General features: G+C 36.7%; 1 protein-coding gene across 7 annotated transcripts in view; it reads left to right on the top strand.

The window, feature by feature from the left end:
• LOC117207906 (receptor-type tyrosine-protein phosphatase kappa) overlaps positions 1–12,861 on the top strand; it is a 107,601-nt gene that overhangs the window by 46,672 nt on the left and 48,068 nt on the right. The window lies entirely within an intron of this gene.

Here is a 12,861-nt window from a genome sequence, read left to right as displayed (position 1 = left end):
TCTTCGTCCAATCTTCTGAATCGTTTTGCATTGTTCTAACTTGCATTTTTCACTCGTTAAATCTTTGTTGAAATGGAATTGTTGGAGAGGAACTTTTTTCCTAATTTTTTAGAGAATCTTTCCCCGAAGATCCTCGAAGAGTGGGTTTCTTGTTGATCAAGAGATCAATTGTTAAAAAAGTAGAATTTATTTAACGACTAATTTATATATGTCGGAGATGAAAGGACATCGGGCCTTTCCTTTTGGAATGTTGGGAAAAACCCCAATACCCTAGTCCAGACTTTTACTATAGCTACACTTAATAAAACTATAAAGGATATAACCTAACAAACACGAAGATGGTACCCCGCTGGGGATAGCCACCCACGTGATAATCAAACAGCTAAAAAATTCTACCAAATGTCCAAATTGGACAAATTGTGAATGTGAAATATTAAATAAAAAAAAAAAACTTAATAAAACTAAGAAATAGTTTTAATGTTCTAATCCGATTTTATGACGATGGGCTTGAGCTCGAAGTGACATAATTGATGGGTCACTGAACGTAGCCACGGTCACGGAAGGGACGTGTACCTGACAGAGGTATGGAATAATTATATAGCTCTCCTTAAAAGCAAAGAGAGATGGGGAGAAGAATATATAAGGGCAGTTCCACTGGGACTGCAAGTTAGTTCATTCAGATAAGTTTTACTTGTACATTGAGTCATACGTGTGTCACATCGCATTCGTCATCCCGTTGAACGTGGATTCGTTATCGAACCTGACTTCGTTGTCATTAACATCTCGACCATCCGATCGCCGCTATTACTTATAGCCTCTCGTAGTGACCACATTTGTACCAATAAATATCAGCTACAACCGCGATGGTAAATTTGAGCGAAGGTTCATCAAACGCTCAAAATTCCAACCTTAACCCGACATATACATTGGTTCAAGTTTAATAGAAATTAAAATAAACCGACTCGTACTAGTAACGAGGAGAGAAAATATGAAATTATTTCAAGAGCGGGAAGGTACTTGGTTCTACAGCGATTAAAATCAGATAAATTTCGCGGATTAATAAATTTACAACAACGTGAACGATGACATTGTCAAAAAAAAAAGTGCAATCTATCGTGTTGCAGAAATTAAAAATTGCCGTGCGGTATATTTCGATCTCCTAGGGATCCCGAGGCAAAATGTACAAAATTCCGATGGCAGTCAACGTGTTAAATTGGTCCGTAACATCTGATCTTGAATCCCCTATTATCGATAGGAGGGAAATCATTATGGAGTAGCACGTAGTGATCGATCATCATAGTTGTATAACTGCGACGATAGGACAAGGTCGGAATGATGTTCACTCGGGTAATTCGCCCTTAGGATTATATAGATTCTCCGCACGACCTTAACGGCGGATTCCGCTGAAAATTTTCCGTGGTTTCGTCGGACGCTTCTAAAGGAACGCGGTATTCTGGTTTGCAGCTGAAATACAGGTTAGGATTCCACGACCCTATGGAATTTTGGCGACTCCTTTGTATTTTATTGCGAGAGAAGATTCTCGAAATTATTATCATAAGGAGATATTTACAGCAGCGGACGAAAGAAGGAAATTTATTTTGTAAAATAAAAAGTGTAAAAAGGGCACTATAATTTCACGATATATATGTAATAAGAGCAACGAATAAATACGACACGAAGGTTACTGAAATTCATAGCGCACCAATTTCAAACCTTTCTCCTTGTTAAATCAAATTTTAAATATATTGAAATTGAAAAGCGATCGAGCGAAATGCAACGCGTAAAATCGCAAAAGATTGAAATTGATCAATTTTTGATTTTATCGAACGGAACTAAAGGAACGAAAGCTAAATAAAAATTTGTTTCATATGCTCAATACTATATTTATATTCTATAGATCTTTCATTTCCTTTCCACCCTTAAATTTCCTCGACATATACAAACGTCCATTCACGCCATTTTTTATTATTTCACGATAAACGCAGAAATATTTTAGTCAACTACTTACCGAGCTAATAGAAAGGCAACTGCGAAGATTATAGGAGTTAATCGCTTATTGCGAAACACGCGAAGAACAAACTCCGTGACTTAGCTGTTCTCTTTCATAAATTTCGATAGCTAAATCGTTGCTAGTGTGGTAAAAGTCGTTCGTTATCGCAGATCTCTGTATCTTCTTTAATCCGAGCTTTATCGTCGATAGGATTAGGTGGAAATTCGTTGTTCCGTATGCGAGCTGTGCAAGCGTTACGAAAGTCGATGCATATAAGTAACCGTATCGTGAAAAGCCAGTTAACGTATCAGGGGCACGTGTGCATGTAATGTAGGGGCAATGTATGCACATATCATATTATTGCATGAGGCAATATGATACACTTGTATGTATGTACATCGCTATACGTACATATCTGGTAAGTTTACTCGTTTGCCTATGCACAAAGAAATACAGCGGCCTTTTGTCGTGTGAAAATTTCTTCCGTTCGTTTGATATCCCTTTGGTACTTTCGTACGTATTTTCATTACCAAACTATCGTTTGACAAATTTTCTGTTATATTTATTTGTTTATTTGTATTTCTGTCTGAAAATGTCCTTTTTATGAAAATGGAAAAATATTCTCGATAGCAAGAGTCTAAATTGTGGAATTGCGTCGAAAGGATATTTTAATAGGAGAAATCAACAATTCTATGGCAATGGGACAAACGAGAAGATAAATACAAGTAAAATTATATTCTATGGAAAATGAATTAACAAAAGTTTCAGGCAAAAGGGAGTCTATAGACACACCAGTAATTAACAACGAAGAAACGGCAATTTTGTTACTATATTTTGAATATTTGATATATTCTCGCATGTCACGTGCGTTCTGTCCACCTTTGCATCCTTAAATTTAAAACATTCGCAGTCATCCGATAAGAGTCACTGCGTGTAACTCGACTGAAAAACTTTGCAAATATTATGCACTATACGTATATGTGAACATACGTGAATGTTAACATACGTAACACGAGCTAAGAGAGCCAACATGGTGCGTTATTCGCTCGTTTGGACGATCTTGTACGGTTCGCCTCTAACGACACGCGAGATCGAAGGCGTAACATCGAACGGGCCCTCGATATGCAAATTCGCGTCGATATCGTCCACTCTGGCGGCCAATGGCAAAAAGTAACGTTCGACTCGATCAGTACGACGAGCGGTGGTCAGGGTTTGCGACCGCGAACGATCGATATTCCAGCTAAACTGGCTGTGCACGCGGAGAATTTAAAATTTTTTCGTCGCAGTTAAGTACGACGGGGATCGATGAAAAGTTTCCTCGTCGAAGCAGGGAAACAAAGACCATTTTATGGAAATTGTTGCCCCCGAACAATGCCCAACTTTCGCGAAGAACTTGTATTTTTTTCTCTTCAGCTGGATGTTGAGCGGGTGCCACTTTTCTCGCGATCGAATGCGAATTATGGTAGCGAATTTTCCCCTCGGTGTTTATGAGCGTGCGAGAAATACGATGAAATTCGCTCGGTTTAACAGAGAATAATAAAGACCGATGTTTCAACTTATAAACGCTACAAAAGCTCCACCGTGGTGATTGTTCGATTTCAATGAAAGTTTTGGTCATTGTTCTTGTGGTTGAAAAGTTTGTTTTAGCGAGATTGAAATTATTATAGTTGCTTAAGGATACAAAGGTCCTGTTCCCTTTTTTATCGTAGGATAGAGATATTATATTTTTAAGGAGAGAAAGTAGGTTAACGAGGGAATAATTTCCTTTTAAAGAATGTTAAAATACCTAGTAGTTTTGCTAATTATTTAGAAGCGTGCTCTCCTCACGGACTTCACTGATCTTGAGATATCTTGTCAAGGTCGTCGTTCTGAACGAGTCTTTCCTATACACGTTACCAACGATCGGCTTTAGTTTCCGAGATATTTGCAAAAAACTTCTATCAAACTTGCCTCATGAATATTCATCGTTGCTCGAATTCTGGCGGCAGGCGATCCCATTCCTATAACACAGCTTAAGTTACACAATAAAGGAGAAAAATTAATTGCTTATAGATTGTTGCAAATTTATATCCAGTCTGCTGGCAACGCTGTACGTATTACACGTACATAACACACATACTATATTATATAATTGTAAATTTAATTGAAATTTAACAACAGATTTTTGCAAATACCTTGGGAACGAAAGCCGAGCGATGGTAACACGTGTAGGAAAAAGCTGGTCAGAATGACAACCTCGATGACATATTTCAAGGTAATTGAAATGGTCGAGGTCGCGTTTCTAAATATTTGTAAAATAGCAATCGTTTTCGTTCTCCACCAAAAAGAAAGAATTTCTTCAAGTTCTAAAATGCCATCGAACAACTTATTATCGGAGTGTTGCAATTTACGCGATTCACCCGTTATATCGATTTTACATACCCAATCAAGTAGAACGATGGAAACTGAGCCGACTAGAACGTGTGGAACTATTGGGTTGACAATTACCACCTAATGACAAAATCCGCAATCTCTTAGTTGCCAATCCAATAATTCAACAAAAAATACCACGATTGCTCCACCTGCAAACTTTCAACATGTTTCTCGAAGCGATCCAAACAAGTTCCATCGTAGTAGAAACTACAGCGACGTGCGATTGAAAAGCGACCGAGCTGCGTATGTCTGATGCCAATTAACCAGCGTCGGATCAGACTCGTAGAAATCAGTTTCCATACGACGTAAGTCGGAATCAATGAGTTTATTATTTTGTGACGAATCGAAAAGGAAGATTAACGTTAAAAATTAAAAGAGTTAAGATAATTAGCTTTTGACGGATGAAAAGAACGAAGAAATAAAGGAAAGAAGGGACGATGGAAAGAATAGAAAATACCGACTACGATGAAGCGATTTATTATCATTTTCAAGATCTAATTCCAGCGGGCGAAAGAATGTCAAGGTCGCGGATGGAATCGTAAACTCGTGGAATTTCTCGGCGATGGTAAACGGAACGGAGACGAAAAAGTTTAAGTAGACGGTGATCCGGAACGAAAAGTAAATCCGACTGGACACTGGAATCGGAGTCAGTCCATCCGAGAATATTCGGAATTTATCTGCGCGAGTTCTTTCGCGTTATCTGCGTGACTCGTTTCGTCCCACGGAGATGTCATACCGGAAGTCCTCGCCATCTTCCTGGCGAACATCGAAGTCACGGCGTTCCTGGAAGAATCGTAAAAGAACTGTTCCCTATTTATTAATAAAGACAAATTCTAAGGTACAGCACTGAACAGGTTTGATCTTCCATGTGCTGAATTATTTTATTCTCAACAGTTTCGATACTGTTTTCGTTCTAAACGAATGAAAAATTTAACGAAGTTAAAGGTAGAAAAATGAATTGGTGTTTGCAATGATCATAAATGATAATATTTAGAATGGTATTATTAGAGGACGATCGTGTTGAGAAGAAAATCACATGCTTTAGAATTCGATAGAAAAAATCAAACGAAGAACATTACTGTAGTATCGTAAATATAATAATTAGTTTATCAATAATAAATGGATTAAACAGAAAAAAATGGTTATTTAACGCGAACTAATCGCAACAACGTATTATAATTAATTAACAACTCTCGTCGACACAGATTCAACTCTCTCTCGACAACGCTAACAACACTATCTCGACAACGCAATCCGCGCTCTCTGGCTTCTCGACTCATACTGCCGTTAATTCGTTTATGTCCCTTAGCAACCCTTTGTCTTTTGTCTTAGCCTCGTATCTTTTGTTTAAGCTCCATCATGCACGTGCTCGGCAACCGCTTGTTTATAATTCGCACGACACCTCCCTCAGGCCCCTCGTCCACGATACTACATTGTAATTTAATATAATTGTAATTTATTCAAATATTAGATATATGTTATTCACGTACTAAATATCTATCGTGCAATTGTATCTTCTGTCTTCGACTTGTTGCCACATATCATAACAGATACGAGTAATAGGTTGAGTTATAGTGAAGCTTTTATCGACTAGTCTATAGGACATCAACCTCTGTATATCTAGAAATACCTTGTAAACGGAAGAAAGTTCTCACGAGGTTCTTGCGTTCTCCGCGATGAAAGTGACAAAGATAAATGTCGGTTCGTTAAACATTATGATAGAAAATTGCCGAAATATCTCTAAAATATCGCCTCGATTTTTTAAACTATCTCGGTTAAATAGTCGAAAAATGACTCGCTTAATAATACGAGATACCAGAGGGAACAAGATACAGGTTATTTCCCTTAATGAGCAAGAATTATTTTATCCTATTCGGAGTTCCTGCATATTTAAAGGTTCTTCTATTTATTTCTAAAAGTTAACGTCGATTTGTATTCCAATAGGTAGAGAAATTAAAAATTTACACTTCCCTTCCAGAAGAAAATAGAAATTTGTTTATTTTTGTACATTTAGAACGTTCCAACCTGCGAGATCAAAAACTTGTCGATCTCTTGACTTTGAAACAAGTCGAATTTCCCTAATATTTTTTAAATATTCAAACCGGTTGAACCTTTTTTTTCTTCAAAATACCAACCTTTTTTTTCTTCAATTACCACCATTCTATGAACTTTATTCTAATTATCGTGATCTTCGCCTTTTGGCTTAGGATGCCTTCCATTTTACGTCATATTTACTTCTCACCACCTCACGTAGTAATATTCCATCATATTATATTCTCTTTTCCTCTTTCCCTTTTTTATTTTTTTTTAAATCCAGGACGTCCCTGCAAGATCAAAAATTTATCAACTTCATAAATTTTAAATACGTCGAATTCCCCTGATATTTTTTAAACATTCAAATCGCTCGAACCTTTTTTTCTTCAAAATATCATTAACTACACTTTGTCCATTAACCTTTTGCACTCGTGTGTCGAGCGTGACTCGACGTCAGTTTTTATCTCGGGAGCTTCTTTGTCGACATTCTTTCAGTCCCACCATTTTTGTGAAACGTGCGAAAGAAAACCAGGATTGCATCCTGGAAATTGTTTCGAGATATATCATGCAGTCAAAAATTACAAAATACGACAATAGTGCGAATAAAACTGGTATTTAAGCTGGAATTTCTTTCTTCCTTTGTTTATTTAAAGTGTCTTATTTTTTTAGTTAAAGTAAATTTCAAATAAAACGCTTAAAAGCGTTGGAAGCTGCTGGCAACGAAATTGAAATAAAATTCTGAGTGCAAAGTGTTGAGTTTCGATCACCGCCATTCTATGAACTTAATCCTAATCATCGTAATCCTTGCCTTTTGGCTTAAGATGCCTTCCATCTCACGATATATTTACTTCTCACTGCCTTACGTACTGATATTCCATCGTATTACATTGTCTTGTTCGATTAAAAATTCGATTTGGCCATAATATCGGAGATTTGTCGAGCTATCTGTAAACCAATATCTCATAAAACGTATAAATTACGGAAAGCCGCCATTCTCACGGAATATTATAAATCACAGGTTGCACCGCTATTCTCTAAAATCGGCGGATATTTTTAGCGGTAATTTAGTAGCGATACGGTCGTGCCTTTTGAATTTCTTTATTTACAGTCAAGTTAGCCGCATATTTCAAACACTATCTCGACCCGGTTCGCCATTTGAGCGTGTTGCCAGATACGGACGTACGAGCAAAAAGATTCGACGAAATCGCTTCAGCGTTCCGTGGCTGATCTAACGAAGAAAAATTGACGTTCGAAATATCTCGAAAATTGTTCGATTTTTCAATACGCCTAGCGTCGTAACCTTCTGTGTTCGAAATACAGCCTGTCCCCATCCGTATGATGCGTTACCACGAAGAATCGAACAACAGACAGTCAATGTCTTCTCGAGTCAAATAATTTTCCTTCTGTCCTGTACCCCTCGAAAATTGCTAGTCAGGTAAATTACTGACGGGGCGAGTGCACTATCGATCGCGCGAGGGTGGCGATGCATCAATTCGCAGCGTCGCCTCACACGGGAAACACGAAAACCGGGGGTCGACTTAAAGGCTGCTCGTTTCTCGCCCACCTACAGTCAGTAGTTTAATAGGGTCACGACGACACGACGGTCAGTCGAATCTCATTAAAAATGGACGTCCACCGACTACTTTGAGGATTCGACTGGTTTCATCTCGGATTTTACGTAAATGGAAAGCTCCATCGATACTTTAGACGTCGGATTAGAGATGTCTGAGCTGTTACGAGAATTTACTACTCGCTTTTATTATGCTCTCCCTTTAAACCGGTTTCAGGGATATTCGAATTCTTCACAAAATGCTTTACAGTATCCTTGAACTATCTTATCTTTTTATTTCTTTTTTCTAAATGTGCGTTTATTGCCAGAATTCATAGATTTCTCGCGACGTAATTAGTTTTATGTTACGCGCTGACATTTACATCGTTTTTCTTCTTGGAACTCGAATCGCTCGATTAGGAGCAATCGTAATTTTAAATGAAAAAAAAAAAAAAGGAAAAGAGAACGTTGACAGCGTAAACGGATTTATATAATATATACAATAAGCGTTATGTAATTTGTTGAATCGGTTGCCTGGTCTCGGCATTTTCAGACAATAATCGATAGTTACATAAAAGAACAGACAGAGAAAAATAAAGGAAAGGGATAAAGTAATATCAATAAGAAAATTCCATTCAAAAACAAGTTTCCCAAGCTTTTTCAAAATGCACGGACTCGGGATAAAGATAGGAAGTAATTATGCTCTTGTCGGAAGTATCTCTCATTTTTGCCCAATAATTTCTGTGTAATTTTGATCGGAATAAGTCTATTCTTATATCTAAACTACCTTATCAATTATACGAGAGTTTACCGCGACTCATTGTCAAGTGCATCGTAGAATTTTCTCCGCACAGTTGAACTCGTCTAATTTTCTAAATTCCAGGTTCTCCGATCTCTTAAAAGCCTAGCACAAATACGGGAGAAGCCGGATCTTTGAATTTAGAATCGAGTTATTCCCGAATTGAAACTGGCACCGAATTTAGAAATTGGAGATTCTCTGCCAATAGCAAAGTATAATACATAATACCTCGATAATTCCTAAATCTTATAATCCTACAATTGGTAAATTTCGAATTCTTTGGTTTCTCAAACGCAACACCGTCTAAAGAGATCAGCCGATGTTCCATTAAAAATAAACGTCGACGGAGTACCTGCACGATTCTACTTCGAATTCTCAGGGAAACGAAAGACTCGACTGATACTTCGGATGTCGGATTAGAGGTGTCTGACCTGCCACGCGGCCTTACTACTTCGATGGAGTAGTGGATTATCCACCTTACGAAAATAACTGGTGGAAGCCTCGACGATTCGCCGCGGAACGCCTTCGTTGGAATGTTTTCCTAGGATTTGCTGCGAAACCCATAGGAAACTAGGTCAAACGTTCGTTGGCTTTCGGTAATAATGGACCGCGCTCTGAAAAATTATTTTTCTCTCACTACGTTTTGGATATTGCGATGGAACTTTTTATATCAAACGAACAGGACGTAACGTAATTTATCAGGATGATTTTTTATCCTTTTTGAGAGGTCTGCTGGCTTTTGGCAGTGACGACCAAGTTTCTCTGATATTTTATTTTTAATTATTAAATGTTCGATGACAGAAGGCAAAAATTGAACGACGAGAATGTTTTTTATTTGGGAACCATTTTTATTGGTCTGGAACGTCTGGCTGGTTTCTAGTAGCGACGAACAATTTTTACAGAGATTTTAGATTTTTCCACTCTTTTATTATTCTACGATAAATTGCTATTAGAGGATTTGAGATGGTTGCCAATTTTTTCGACCGTTGATTCCACTGATAATTTTCGATAAATTTCTGTTGCGTTTTGGATAAGAAACATCGAATTTCGAAAGATACAAATGTATCGTTAACGAAAAGAAACAGAGAAAATTGCGATAAATAATTGTTAATAAAATAAAGAACGAATAAAGCGAACTACATAATTCGACATTGTGATATTGAAATTTGTATTTTTTAGCATTAAAAGAAAAAAAAAGAAAAGCAAATGGCAAAGTGAAATGAAGAACAAAAGGGATGAAAGATAAAATAGAATTTATTAGTATTTTTACGTAACAGCTATTTGATGATACTCAGGATTTATTCCGATTTGTACAGCGTACTAGGAATTACATTTAAAGTAGATAATCCCCGATATGTTCAGGGATCTCTGTTTTTCCAGATGGCCTTTCCCTCCTTTCTAGCTTTCCATCCGATAATTATCCTATCTAATATCTGGCTAATTACACGTACAATTACTGTTGCTGCGTTCTTCCGGCGATTATGTAAATTAACTTCCCCCTCCCCTTGGAGCGTGACGTTGAATTAATAATCACGATCGATCAGTTGTCTCAAGGGAGAATTTTCTCGTAAGCCTGGGGGGAAAAGCTTGTCACTTTTACTCTCCTTCCGTTTTATTTTGTATGTCCTACAATTATGTTCTGGAATAATCGAACGACTACACATCCCGTGAGAACGAACAGCTGCGTTAAATTATTCTCTGGACGTAGGATTTGAAAAATTACTTAAAATATTAATTTTTAATTATAGTTTTTCAATAAAGTCCATTTAATTATTTCATTTTAAAAACAAACCATCACACATCTTTCCCCTTTCATCGCGAGTTTCCTCTTCGTGAGTTCCAAATTGTAGCAAGTGTCGTATAGTAAGTAAATGTATCAAATAAACTTTTTATCGTTGGGTACCTTTTTATCTGGACGTTTAATCTCAAGAGTCGAATAGCAAAGTAACGAATAAAATTTCGCTTTTTGACAAACTGAATTAACTTTGAGCACTGATAAGCCTCGAGCACTGTAGCATTGAAAAAGAGTAGCATTTTCCGGAAATTTTGGTGATAGGTAATCACATTTTTCGAGAATCCTGTTATCTATTTGACACGGGTTATAAAGAAGTCGATAATAATCCTGAAAAGAAGTTCACAACCGTGCAATAACTTTTTTTATATACGACAAAAATATTTATTTTTAAAGAAATTTCCATTTTCTTCAAACTTTCTTGCGAATTTTTATTTTTTCTAATTAATCCTCCGAACATCCGATTGAAAAGACTATTATATATTAACGTAGAAGCTTTTATAAGTATCTAAGAATTTTTTCAGATTTTCTGAAAGCCAAGAACAATAAAAAGATTAGTCGTGGACGTAAACGACCCAGGTTGCCCCAGGAAAGTGCAGAAAATATCGCTTGGCCACGGAGGGTTAATACTAAACGTAAAAGGAATCCTAATCCCCTAGAATACATTTTTATTCATTAACTAAACTTCCTTAATTTCGAAATTACAAAAGTTTGTTGCCATTGTTCAAAGCACAGGATGATTTAAAGTACATTGAAAATTTATAATCTCAGAATAGAGGTCATCCTTAAAAAATATATTTTCCTCGTTCGAACAGCAAAAGTAATTAAAAAACAATCAGAAAGGCGAGAGACGACAGAAAAGCGATTAGCCCTTTCGTTGCGAATATGCAACATTTTACTTCGACGTGTTGTTAATTACCAAATCGATAAATAAACGCGTTTGTTTTTAATAAAACTAGTCGTCAATTTTAGCGGGTTACGTCTTCTTAACAAAATTATTCACAAAAATATACTCTTGATAGTAATTCTTAATATTAATGATTAATAACGAAGAAACTAAATATCTGACAGCTTAAAAAAATTTAATCCTGACAAGGCTAAAAATGTAGTCAATTGTACGTATGTTGTGCGCATATTAGCAAATTAATTTTCCGGATCTATCGAAATATATTTCGTCTGTACAATTATGAGAAAAGTTATGCGAGGGAGATGGAAATTTCAGCCACTGCGGTCGATCGTACCAACTTCCGCCTGTTTCAAAACTAATTAGAGAGACACATCCTGGAATTGTGTCGAAATTAATCGAATGTTAATTGTACGATGAAGTCTGTTTAAGTTAGTGTTCCTTGTTAAAACGCCTGTATTTTTAACAAATATACGCAGACGTATTAATCTCAATTCCTTTATCGATCATCTGCTCTCTTTTCCTTTTTCCCCATCTTTTTCTTAATTTTTACAATTTAGATAAAAAGTATCGTTTTCTAGTTATGGTAGGGAAAGAGTTTCTTTCTCGAACCGAAGCACAGAAAGAGTAACTATAATTCTCAGTTTATACCAAGCACTGATCGAACGATGACGAACAGTATGGCGCTCCATTGAACTTTGCCATATAATCTTCGCGTAAACAAAGTCTCAAGCGAGATTTTGCGTTATTCATCCTCGAACACAGATCGATATGCCTTTCTGTCGTCTCGGAAAATTGCGAGTATTAACACACACAATTGTCAATTCCTTTATCGATCATCCTCTTCTCTGTTTCCTTATTTTATCTTCCAATCTGTTTACTTAGGACTAAGACAATTTTATTTTTAATTGGTTGATTGATAGAAAAGGTTGTTCAATGATGTTCAATGTTGAAGTAATTACTTGAAGAAAAACTCTACATCTCCATTTATGTATATCCGTGACCTGGAGACTGCTATTACGCAGAAATATTCTAAATAAGGAGAGGTGCATATTATTGTACCCTCGAATGTACATTATGTTTTGGGTTACAAGGTCCAGGAACAAAGACACTAATAAACAGATTTCTATTTGTGTTGCCTGTAGCCTCTAGCCAAAGCTGTAAGCTTAACTTTTTTGGCAATGTCCTTTTGCTGTAAATATATGTGGGATGGTGTGACGTCAGGGAAGGACGCGACGTGAGGGGTAATTGTTTATAAACGTTGTCAAGATATGGTAATGTTGTCAAGGAATGTTGTGAGCGTTACCAAGGTTTGTTAAGGGAAAAATGAGCGTGGAAAATGCTGTCAGAGTTGAATTTATCGTGGTCGAGTGAAGTTCGT

Source organism: Bombus bifarius, unplaced genomic scaffold (assembly GCF_011952205.1).
Source record: "Bombus bifarius isolate JDL3187 unplaced genomic scaffold, Bbif_JDL3187 scf7180000008047, whole genome shotgun sequence".
Taxonomy (NCBI): domain Eukaryota; kingdom Metazoa; phylum Arthropoda; class Insecta; order Hymenoptera; family Apidae; genus Bombus; species Bombus bifarius.
This window is presented reverse-complemented; position numbering and strand designations above follow the sequence as displayed.